This window comes from Abramis brama (assembly GCF_963993115.1).
Source record: "Abramis brama genome assembly, chromosome: 3".
NCBI classification, from domain to species: Eukaryota; Metazoa; Chordata; class Actinopteri; order Cypriniformes; family Leuciscidae; genus Abramis; species Abramis brama.
In genome coordinates this window covers 62305346-62318216 of record NC_139965.1, presented here as the reverse complement: position 1 = coordinate 62318216, position 12871 = coordinate 62305346, and positions in this window count along the sequence as shown.

Here is a 12871-nt window from a genome sequence, read left to right as displayed (position 1 = left end):
ATTTTCCAGGATTATTATCAAGATAGTATTATTCTAGCCTGGTAATACCAAATTCTGCTACTTCGCTTTGCATAGTTGGTTACCCGTAAGCCAATCACATAACATTTGGTTATGGCGTGTGTTATGCGCATGCTCAGCCGCATCTAACTTCCACTGTAAACACATGTATGATGCGAACCATCGAGCGAAATACCGGAGTAAACATGGCTGTAAACGACTTTTGCAGATTATGTGAAGTAAATCTACGCATCCACGGTACAATCAGCATCTATGTCATGGCTCTCAGCCCGCCCTCTGTTCATTGATTGGCTGGCTGTTTTCAAACCGGAGAAAAACGGAAAGCTATGACGCTGTCTCAGACTGAGTACAGAAGCGAAATGAAATTGAGCGGAAGTAGGAAGTCTGACGTAGTCAGGCTAGTATTATTCCTCACAGCGTCATAAAGTACATGAGTCTGAAAGTGAACTCGCTGTGTGTGTTATCCAGCTGATGTGGGTGTTCACGTGTTTGCCTGGAACACCTCAGATTATTTGCGTTTTAATAGCGCGCGCTCTCCGTGGGTGGAGTCACATTAAAACTTAATGAGCTGAGATGAGAATGACTGACATCTCTCTCTTTTCATACATATTACATAAACTGAGAATATTTTTTATATAAAAATTACTTCATTTAAAAGAAGAGAATTCAAGCTTCATGCCTGTGTGTCTGTTGGCAAAAAGCACAACACTTTGTTTTTATTGTGAGTATACACAAAAATAATACACACTTAACAGGATCAAGGGATGTAAAACACAAGTATGTAAGATCAAAATCAACAGAGTATTTTTCATCTCTGTTGCACTGATAAGGAAAAAAACAAGCCTATTGCGCCGGCGCGACAGCCGACTTCAGGGGGTTAATATTCAACAATACTATTGATCTGCATTGACACCATTACTGTTACGAACTTGCTCCAAGACACAAGGTTTAAGATCCAAACGCAGCTTTATTGTGGGTAATCCAGAGGCATAATCCAGTGTACAGGCAAAAGGTCAAAACACAGGTAGGCAGTCCAAACAAACCAACAAAGAAACAAACAAAACAGGCAGGGACCAGAGGCAAAAGAGTAATCCAGGGAACGGGGCAAGAAATCCAAATAAACTAAAATACAAGAAACCTGGGAAAACGCTCGGAATTGCAGTGTAACACTTAAACAAGTCTTTGCGGTGAGTGAATGAATGAACATGGTATAAATAGACTGAGACTAACAGGATGATGAGACACAGGTGAATGCAATCAGTGAATGAGGTACAGGTGAATGTGATCAGTGATAAGTGATGATAAGGCCGGGCAGTGAGTTATGGGAAATGTAGTTTGTGAGTGATAATAGTCTCATGTGGAGTGCCCTCTGGTGGCTCTCAAGGGCACTCCAGCTGGTGACCGTTACATAGCCCCCCCTTTAAGGAGCGGATTCCAGGCTGTGCAGGCGACCAGGGCGGATCAGGCTGTGCAGGCGACCAGGGTGGATCAGGCTGTGCAGGCGACCAGGGCGGAGCAGGCTGTGCAGGTGACCAGGGCGGATCAGGCTGTGCAGGCGACCAGGGAGGAGACGACCCCTCAGGCGGCCAGGGCGGAGACGACCCTTCAGGCGGCCAGGGAGGAGACGACCCTTCAGGCGGCCAGGGAGGAGACGACCCTTCAGGCGGCCAGGGAGGCGACCATGGCACAGGAACAGACACCGGCTCAGGAACAGACACCGGCTCAGCGACAGGAACAGACAGCGTGACTGCTGAGGGCTCAGTCGACGTGGCAGGGGCCATTTTGTCCAGAGACACTGGCTCGGTGGCGGCCATCTTGTCTGGAGACACTGGCTTGGCGGCGGCCATCTTGTCCGGAGACACTGGCTCGGCACACGTGACTTGAACAGACTCTAGATCGGCGGCGGCCATCTTGTCCGGAGACACTGGCTCGACGGCGGTCATCTTGTCCAGAGACTCTAGATCGGCGGCGGCCATCTTGTCCGGAGACACTGGCTCGGCGGCGGTCATCTTGTCTGGAGACACTGGCACGGCGACGGTGACGGCCATCTTGTCCGGAGACACTGGCACGACAGCGGCCATCTTGTCCGGAGACACTGGCACGGCAGACGTGACTTGAACAGACACTGGATCGGTGTAGGCCATCTTGTCCGGAGACACAGGCGCAGAAAGAGGAAGAGGAACAGATTCAGTCTCGGCGGGACAAGACTCTTGACGGGCGGACGTGACGTGAAGCTATGTCTCTGGATCGGCTGACGTGACGTGAAGCTCAGTCTCTGGATCAGGATCAGCGCGCTCTGAGCTTGACGGGACCAGCGGCGGCGAGGGCTTTGAGCTGGGTAGGACCAGCGGCGAAGAGGACTCTGAGCTGGTTAGGACCAGCGATGAAGAGGGCTTTGAGCTGGACAGGACCAGCGATGAAGAGGGCTCTGAACTGGACGGAACCAGTGGCGAAGAGGGCTCTGAGCTGGGCAGGACCAGCGGCGAAGAGGGCTCTGAGCTGGATGGAACAAGCGATGAAGAGGGCTCTGTGCTGGACGGGACCAGCAGTGAAGGCTCTGTGCTGGACGGGACCAGCGGTGAAGGCTCTAGCTTGGCGGGCATGTTGCTTGCTGTCTCAGTTGCGGCGAGCATGACGCTCTCAGTCTCAGGGGCGGCGGGCATGACGCATACTGCCTTGGCTTCGGCAGATTTGGCGTGAAGTGCGGGCTCGGCTGGAAGTGCAGATGGTGACATGGCGTGCCACGGAAGGAAGCTTTCTAGACATCTGGAGAGTGCCTCTCTCCAATCCAGACAGGAGAGATCGGGGAGCTCCCTTGGGTCGACCTCCTTAGCCCCCAGCCGGTAACACAACTTAATTGCCTCATCACCCAGAGAGCAAGAGGCAGCGAGAGGAACAAACCCCCAGGTGTACTGGAACAGATGAGGCTATCCAGGGCTAAGGCCGCGATCTGTCCAGCAAACTCCCGGCTCATGCTGGGAAGATCAGGCGAGATCCGTACTGCTGGATTCCTGGAGGTCATAGCTGCTGGATCTGGGTGTGGCGAAGTCTTCTGTTACGAACTTGCTCCAAGACACGAGGGTTAAGATCCAAACGCAGCTTTATTGTGGGTAATCCAGAGGCATAATCCAGTGTACAGGCAAAAGGTCAAAACACAGGTAGGCAGTCCAAACAAACCAACAAAGAAACAAACAAAACAGGCAGGGACCAGAGGCAAAAGGGTAATCCAGGGAACGGGGCAAGAAATCCAAATAAACCAAAAGACAAGAAACCAGGGAAAATGCTCGGAATTGCAGTGTAACACTTAAACAAGACTTTGCAGTGAGTGAATGAATGCACATGGTATAAATAGACTGAGACTAACAGGATGATGAGACACAGGTGAATGCAATCAGTGAATGAGGTACAGGTGAATGTGATCAGTGATAAGTGATGATAAGTCCGGGCAGTGAGTTATGGGAAATGTAGTTTGTGAGTGATAATAGTCTTATGTGGAGTGCCCTCTGGTGGCTCTCAAGGGCACTCCAGCTGGTGACCGTTACAATTACAGTATATGAGAACTGAACTGAGCTGGACAATGACATCACTGTTTTCTCCAGAGTGGCTGTAGAGATAAATGAACTAAAGTAATAACTTTCTATTATAACAGAAATGAATCAACACTGAACTTAAGCTGGACTATGACACTATTTTCTTCTAGATCTGTTGTACAGCCGAAACAAACTTTTTGCATTATTGTCCTGTTATCACTGTGAAGCTGTGTTGAAAACATCTGTATTGTAAAAAGCGTTATATAAATAAAGGTGACTTGACTTTTGTTTCTACAGAAGTCAAGTGTTTCTTTTAACACTTCGTCACCCTGGTACACACCTGCACTCCGAAAAATGAAACAAACTGGTCGCCAACTCGAACGTTTGACAAAAAAATCAGCTCTTACAGTACACCATGAAGCCTATAAACTCCACCTCACTTCCTACAAAGACGCCCTCATTCTTGCCAAATCTGCCTACCTCTTCAGCATCCTCACCAACCCCTGTCAAAACCTTAGAACCCTCTTCTCCATTTTGAATAACCTCATCAAGCCTCGGACCATCACCCTCCCTACCTCTACTCCTGATCTGTGCAACTCATTTCTTCACTTTTTCACTGAAAAAATCAACATAATTTATCAGTCTCTATCCTCTGCAAACGACCTCCCAGTAACTACTCCAGCATCGGACATGGCCGCCCTTCCCCACCTCCCTCCTGACTTTACTCACCCTGCTCCACACTGCCTCCTCTCCCAGTTTAACTTGGTCACCACTCCTGAAATCTACAAACTCATCAGCTCCTCCAAACCTACTACATGCTCACTTGACTACCTCCCTACTCCACTCCTAAAGTCCTGCCTCCCTGTCCTTTGCCCTTACCTCACTAACCTCTTCAACTCCTCACTGTCCCTTGGATCTGTCCCCTCTGCTTTCAAAACTGCCGCTGTCACCCCAATCCTCAAGAAACCTGGTCTGGATCCCTCTTCACTCAACAACTACCGACCAATATCCAACCTCCCCTTTCTGTCTAAAACCCTGGAACGTATAGTCGCCTCACAACTACAAACCCATCTTCATGCCAATAATCAATATGAACCCCTCCAATCTGGTTTCCGCCCCCTCCACAGTACAGAAACCGCTCTCCTCAAAGTCCTCAATGACCTCCTCACCTCTGCTGACACTGGTTCCCTCAACATTCTTATCCTTCTCGACCTGAGTGCAGCCTTCGATACCGTTTGCCATAACACTCTGCTCACCAGACTTAAAAACCTTGGTATCGAAGGCACTGCACTCAGCTGGCTACGTTCCTACCTCTGCAACAGATCCCACTTCATCTCTCTCCATAACCATACCTCTGCCACAGTCACCCAAGGCGTTCCCCAAGGCTCCGTACTTGGCCCCCTCCTCTTCATCATCTACATCCTTCCCCTTGGTCAGATATTTCGCCATTTCAACCTGAATTACCACTGCTATGCCGATGACACCCAGATCTACCTCAGCACAAAGTCCCCCCACAATCCTCCACTCTCCCACATCAACTCTTGTCTGTCAGCTACTAAAATCTGGATGCAACAGAACTTCCTCAAACTCAACAGCAATAAAACAGAATTCCTCATCATTGGCTCCAAATCCACACTCGGCAAAACCAATAACCCCACTCTCACCATCGATGGCACCATTGTCTCCCCATCTCCCAAGGCACGCAACCTTGGCGTGATTTTTGATTCAACCCTCTCCCTTGAGCCCCACATCCGTCAGGTCATTAAAACATCCTTCTTTCACCTCCGCAATGTTGCTAAAATCAGACCCTCACTCACACCCCCTGCTGCTGAAAGACTCATTCACGCCTTCATCTCCTCCCGACTGGACTACTGCAACTCACTACTCCTTGGTATAAGCTCAACTTACATAAAAAGACTACAACTGGTCCAAAACGCAGCCGCCTGACTCATCACCCGCTCCAAATCCTGGCACCACATCACTCCAGTTTTAAAACAACTGCACTGGCTTCCCATTTCCCACCGGATCAAATACAAAATTCTGGTTCTTACCTACAAAGCCATCCACCACCTGGCCCCATCATACCTCACTGACCTCCTCTCCCCCTACCAACCCTCACGGTCCCTCAGATCCACCTCAGCCGGTCTCCTATCCATCCCCAAGTCCAAACTCTGCAGTTTTGGGGACAGAGCTTTCTCGAGGGCAGCTCCAAGGCTCTGGAACTCCCTTCCCCTTGAGATCCACACCTCTGAGTCCCTTACCATCTTTCAGTCCCGCCTCAAGACCCATCTCTTCACCTCTGCCTATCCATAGCCCCCCGCCCCAATATATATATATTTTTTTTTTTCTCCTTTCTTGTTGTTGTTTTATCTATCTGCCCTGTAAAGCGACTTTGAGTTAGAGAAAAGTGCTATAAAAATTCAATTTATTATTATTATTATTAGAAGTGACATTTATACTGCAAACGCTCTACTATGAACATCTCCTTATATAATATTTATTTAATGACTTAATTTGAGTAATTCAGCCCACAGAACATATTCAAATGCCTTTGATTATAGTAACATTAACAATTAAACCATCTATTGCCTTTTAAGTAATGATACATTGCCACTTTTAAATGTTACATGAAAATCTATGTTTTAATCTATGGACACCATTCAGTAATAAAATGGTTAATCATATTTTCATTTTGTTGCAGAATAGTTGCAGAATATACATTCTCATATGCTGTCTTTAATCTATTGCCAACTCCACATTAAATCTTGTATATGAATGATTAACCCCCTGGGGTCGGCTATCGTGCCGGCGCGATAGGCTCGTTTTTTTCCTTATCAGTGCAAAAAATAAAAAATAAAATAATAATAATCTTTTTCTTATATATGCTTGTGTTATACATCAATCGATCCTGTTTAGTGTGTATTTTTTTTGTTTATACTCATAATAAAAACAAAGTGTTGTGCTTTTCGCCAAATAAAGAAAAATAAACATGATGCGAGTTCTGCCTACTCTCCGTCAGTGAAGTCAATTCTGAAACGCGTCCGAAAATGAACTGTAACTCAGCGAATACTCAGTCAAACAGGCATACAGACACACAGGCATGAAGCTTGAATTCTCAACTTTTAAATGAAGTAATTTTTATAAAAAACAAATATTCACAGTTTATGTAATATGTATGTACAGAGAGAGATGTCAGTCGTTCTCATCTCAGCTAATTAAGTTTTAATGTGACTCCGCCCATGGAGACCGCACGCTATTCAAATGCAAATGTGAGGCGATCCATACAAACCTGTGAAACGCCCACATCATCTGGATAAGGCCGGTGACACACTGGATGCGTGGCGTTACCCCTCATTTACACTGCAAACGCCTGTGGCGCATTACGGCTGCGAAGGTTTTATTCCGTCCTCCACGCGGTGCCAACTCACACCTGGAGCATGTCAGAAGCGGATTGCGACTGGATGCGTGAGACCACGTAATTTGCCTGTCCGACGTGTTTTTCTGATTTTGGGGTTTCTAGTACCAGTTAGTTGGCTAAATGTTTATGTTTATGTTTATGTTTATGTTTATTTTTATACATTTGGGAGTCTGGACAGGGTGTTTATTTTGAAATTGACAGGGTTTTTTTACTTTTATTTTGTATTTCCGGTGCGATTTGGACGCGCATCCGTCAAAAATAGACTAGGCGCCTATATTTAGCGAAGCGGCACGGAGAGCGGCTGGTGTAAACACAAGCATTGACTAGAATGGCCGCGATCAGCTCCGGTAGCCGTGTCGCAGCCGTAATGCGCCGCAGACGTGTGCAGTGGTAAGCGTCTCAGCTGCATGGCGTGTCCGTTTTTATTTCGGCTCCCATGTTAACAGTTTAGAGCTTGCACACTGCCTGCGTGAGACTGCGGAAAACGCGTGCATGCTAGAAATAGAACCGATGCCTATTTTTCACATGACACGCAAGCGTCTTGGAAGCGTTTCCATGGAAAATTGAATAGGAAAATCTGTTTATATGTCATTTTGACACAAATACATATTAATAAATGTCATTTTGATGTTTAAAAGTGTCTAGGTTTTGACATAAATGCAAATATAAATGTAATTTTACAAAATATTATCGATTTTCAAATACTGCTGTATTGAATGAACAGCTTTTAGCAAACTCTATTGCTATACTCAGATGAGGAATATATACTGTATGTGTTTTGTCAAAAATAAAGTCATCAACTAACTAATGAATCCTTTACTTTGAAATACGTATGATAAAATGTATACTTTAGTTTTGAAAGACGTTGACTAGTTTTGAATAGATTATAAAGTTTTTACTGTACAATAGACTGCCACATCAAGTAAGCTTTTGTTTGCCAATTTTGCTCATATGTTAAATATAGTATGTTTTGTCAAAAATAAAGTCATCAAATAATATGTTTTGTATACTTTAGTTTTTACAAAGAAAGATTACACTTGAATTGTTGTTGTAATTGTAACCTTTTTAATAAAAAATATATATTTACAAGGTAGATGTAAAAAAACTATTAAAAGGTAAATATATTTTTTTTTCTCTAAATAATTTGTATTGTGTTTTATTAGTGACAAATTTGGGGAGAGGATAAATATTCCAAAACTGAAAATACAGTATGAATACAGTATGACAATTAACTGCACAATTACTAGACATGTTTACCTTGGATATTATACAATTTGCAAGCACAATTTGTGAGAAAAAAAAAATAATTGCGATGCTTCCAACTGTGAACCAATTTGGTAGTGTGTGTATATATATAAAAATATAAAATATATCTGAAATTTTTTTTCTAGAATGATCATTTTTATGAAGCTTGTATGTTTAAGTTAGCTATAGGTGACACACCTGAATGAATGGCTCATTAAGTATGCAGGGGCATTGTCTCATCAGGTGTGAACTACTAAATATGCATGATGCTGTTGGAGCGTTTACGCCCCATCCGCATATTGGCTTTCCAAACTAAAAGTGTTTTAAAAAACTTAAATCAATGTATCGTTTTATGTGAATGATTAGGCAGGATGATTTTCACATCATTTTGAAGAAAGGCGACGACATCCATTAGTCAAAAGTCTTATTGACACATATTTAGTATGTGTTTTGTGGCCTTATTTCAGAAACTTTCATTTTTAGTTTTTTCAATAACCATGCATAAACATTATTCTCTCAAAAATGAAAACATGTACATACATGTGGCTCACATATTATGGTAGTCCTGTTTGTGCTATATAGAGTGAATTTACACCTTTGCCATTAATATGTTTATAAGCAACTGAAAAAATCAGAAATGTCAGGGCATGTCAGAACATCTCAAGGACCCCAAAAACACCCCAGACCCCAGAGGGTTAACTGTATTCTATTATAAGTTGTTGTGTGAAACATGCAATTTGTTCTTTTATGCCTCATAATATATAGGCTTCTAATAGGGTATTAAGTATAATTGTAACTTTGTGTAAGAAAAGTGTTGTATAAGAAAAACACTTTATAAGGTTTTTATAAGAAACCTTATATGGAAACAATGTAAAAGGTTTTTTATAAGAAACCTTATTATATGAAAACACTGTATAAGGTTTTTATAAGAAACCTTATTATATGGAAACAATGTAAAAGGTTTTTATAAGAAACCTTATTATATGGAAACACTGTATAAGGTTTTTATAAGAAATCTTATTATATGAAAACACTGTATAAGGTTTTTATAAGAAACCTTATTATATGGAAACAATGTAAAGAGTTTTTATAAGAAACCCTTGAATCTGGTTCATTAGAAAAGACACTGAGACTTGGTTTTATAAACATGTTTTATTAAGAAATTGTCATTAAGAAAAGACACCACAACTGTTGTTTGTAAAGTCATTTATTGAGAAGATGGTTTATAGAGAGACACTGCAATTGGTGATGTAAAGTCATTTATTGAGAAGATGGTTTATAGAGAGACACCACAACTGTTGTTTGTAAAGTCATTTATTGAGAAGATGGTTTATAGAGAGACACTGCAATTGGTGATGTAAAGTCATTTATTGAGAAGATGGTTTATAAAGAAAAACAGACCACACTGAATGTTGTAAGCATTTATTAAGCATATGGCAGAGTAGAGAGAAATTGAAAATGTATTAAAAAGAGCTTTACCAAAGAAAGAAGAAAAATGCAATCATTACCGTCTAGGTGTTGCGGACGAGACACAGAAGATACAGCGATGAAGAAAAGGTCCAGAAAAAGGAGGACGGAGAGACAAAGGCTTTATAACCAAGTCCTAGGGGGTTTCCAGGAGAGGATGACCAATGAACAAGTTTTAGGGAGTTTCCAGGAGGAGATTTCTGAAGATGTCCAAAAGTTGATGGACTTTAAAAGAGCTGGAATGACATGTCCAGTCAGACGCTGATTCACCAAGGACGGCCTCTCCGGTGTTAGATGCCTTGCCATTGTGCCTCATGAAGATGAAAGCTTGTAAATTATTTGGTTTTGATTTACTTTTATTTTTATTGTATATATTAGTACCGTTTATGTAAACTAGTTAACCTATATTTAATAAAAAATACATATAATTGAAATTAAGAAGCTCGCCTGTTTTACAAATTATTGAGCTGAACTAAACCACGGAGCAGTCTTTCGACTGAATTGTAAGTATGGAAATTTATATACTTATTGTTTAGAACGAATTCGACTGACTTTACCTAACCTGAGAATAAACAAAATAAGGTAGAAGGTGTCTATATTTAAGACCCAAACAAGGGGTTAAATTAAGCACCATAAAACAAAGTCAATTCAGCAGTCAGAGATGAAACTCAGAGTCCAGCTGTGTGTCCATGAAGAGTGACCGTTCTGGACAAACCAGTGAAATCAACTGATCTGAGGAACAGCATTAATGTCTGGATGGAGAGATAGAAAGAACTAACTAGATCCTTCTATGTGAGGTTTATCTGCCAAATTAACTATATTAATGCTTGTCTCAATTCTATTATATCTGTACTATTCTATTACTTATACCATTACTTTTACCTCTTTAATTTGTGGTAATCTATTATTGTAATTTTACAATCAAAAATACACTGTATTACAACTCTATTATCTCTTTTCCCACCATTGATGGAAATTTCCAGCTTTCCGTTGTAACACTTCAAATTAAAGACAAAATGAAACACAAAAAATAAGTGGGAACCACATCCAATTATATTTGCCAAACAACAGACCATATGATATTATATTAAATATAACTGGGCTCTTTCTTGCAAGAAAATGATATCTATGAAAAGTTTCAGTCAGGATTCAGGCCGCATCATAGCACTGAAACTGCGCTCGTTAAAATCACAAATGATTTACTTTTAGCTTCTGACCAAGGCTGTTTCTCAATACTAGTTTTACTTGATCTTAGTGCTGCGTTCGATACTATAGATCACACAATACTCTTAGATCGACTACAAAATTATACTGGTGTTCAAGGACAAGTATTAAGCTGGTTTAGATCATACTTATCTGACCGCTACCATTTTGTCTATTTAAATCAGGGGTGGGAAACGTCCGGCCCGCAAAAGAGTTTGATGCGGCCCGCAAGTCAATTCCCCCAAAAAATAATAAATAAATAAATAAAAAATTCAGAAACAAAAATCTCAGCAATTACTTTTCCTGTGATAGAAAACACAAAATAGGCAAAGTGGCAAGCAGCACGAGTCCACAAGCCGTGAAAGCAGGGCGTGGCCAGTAGCGCGAGTGTTAATGAGTCACCTGAGTTCAAGTTCAATCGATCATAATTCCAGTAAACTATTGAGTGCCGCAGGGATCTGTGTTGGGCCCTCTATTATTCTCAATATATATGATGCCACTTGGAAATATTATAAGGAAACATGGAATTAGTTTCCATTGTTATGCTGATGACACACAAATCTATATTTCATCACGGCCGGATGAAAACGCTAAATTATCCAAATTGACAGAGTGTGTTAAAGATATAAAAGATTGGATGACGCGTAATTTTCTTTTATTAAATCCAGACAAGACAGAGGTACTACTTATCGGTTCAAAAAACCGCCCACAGAACCTCTCACAATACAACTTTGACATCGTAGGATGTCCTGTTACTTTATCCTCTACAGTAAAAGACCTGGGTGTTATACTCGGTTGTAACCTGTCTTTTGAAAATCATATTTCGTATATTACAAAAACAGCCTTTTTCCACCTTAGAAACATTGCTAAGCTACGTAATATGCTATCAGTTTCTGATGCAGAAAAGTTAGTTCATGCATTCATGACCTCGAGACTAGATTACTGTAATGCTTTATTAGCCGGTTGTCCTGCATCCTCAATAAACAAGCTACAGTTAGTCCAAAATGCCACTGCTAGAGTTCTTACTAGATCAAGAAATTATGATCATATAACACCGATTTTATCATCACTACATTGGCTACCTATAAAGTTCCGTATTAAAGGAGCTGTATGTAAGAAATCTATTTCAATTAATCATAAAATGGCCCTGATGTGTCACTAGACATTAAGAAATCATGTTCATTTCAAATACTTATATCACTGACAACAGTAGTATGGCTAGTCTCACTCCCTACACGTCAAATGTCTGACGCATGGTCCAGGAACCCTGGCGTCATTTTTTAACGCACTGGGTATACCCTTGGCGTCATTTTTCAACGAGCAGGGTAGTCCTATAGATTGAACCGGGGACGTTCAACGTTGAAATTTGACGTCTTGGGTAAGCACACCACAACATGTTGTCGGCCATTACAACAAGACTATACTACAAAAATAAAAATGAATAGGCTACAAAAAAACGATCTATGCCAGGGCGAGTCAAATGGCAGCCCCCAGATAATTTTTATCTGGCTCTCCAACTGGTTTTTGATGTTTTAAAACCCTCGCAATCTGATAGCAAAGGTTTAGCGCGTTCATCAGTGGTGAGTTTAACAACGCACATGGTGTGCAACCGCATTCAGCGGTGAGTTTAACAACACTCAATTTAACGATCGATCTAAATTATGCCAGGACGAGTCAAATGGCGGACCCCCGATCATTTTTATCTGGCTCTCCAACTGGTTTTTGATGTTTAAAAACCCTCGCAATCTGATGTCAAAGGTTTAGCGCGTTCATCAGCGGTGAGTTTAACAACGCACATGGTGTGCAACGGCATTCAGCGGTGAGTTTAACAACGCACATGGTGTGCAAGTGCAACCGCATTCAGCGGTGAGTTTACTCCTTTAACTAAAGCATGCTGGATAACAGATTTTTATCGGATTTTTTATTTTATTTTAATAAACATAATATGCTACGATTGTGTTCAATTAATCAGTTTATTTATACATTTTTT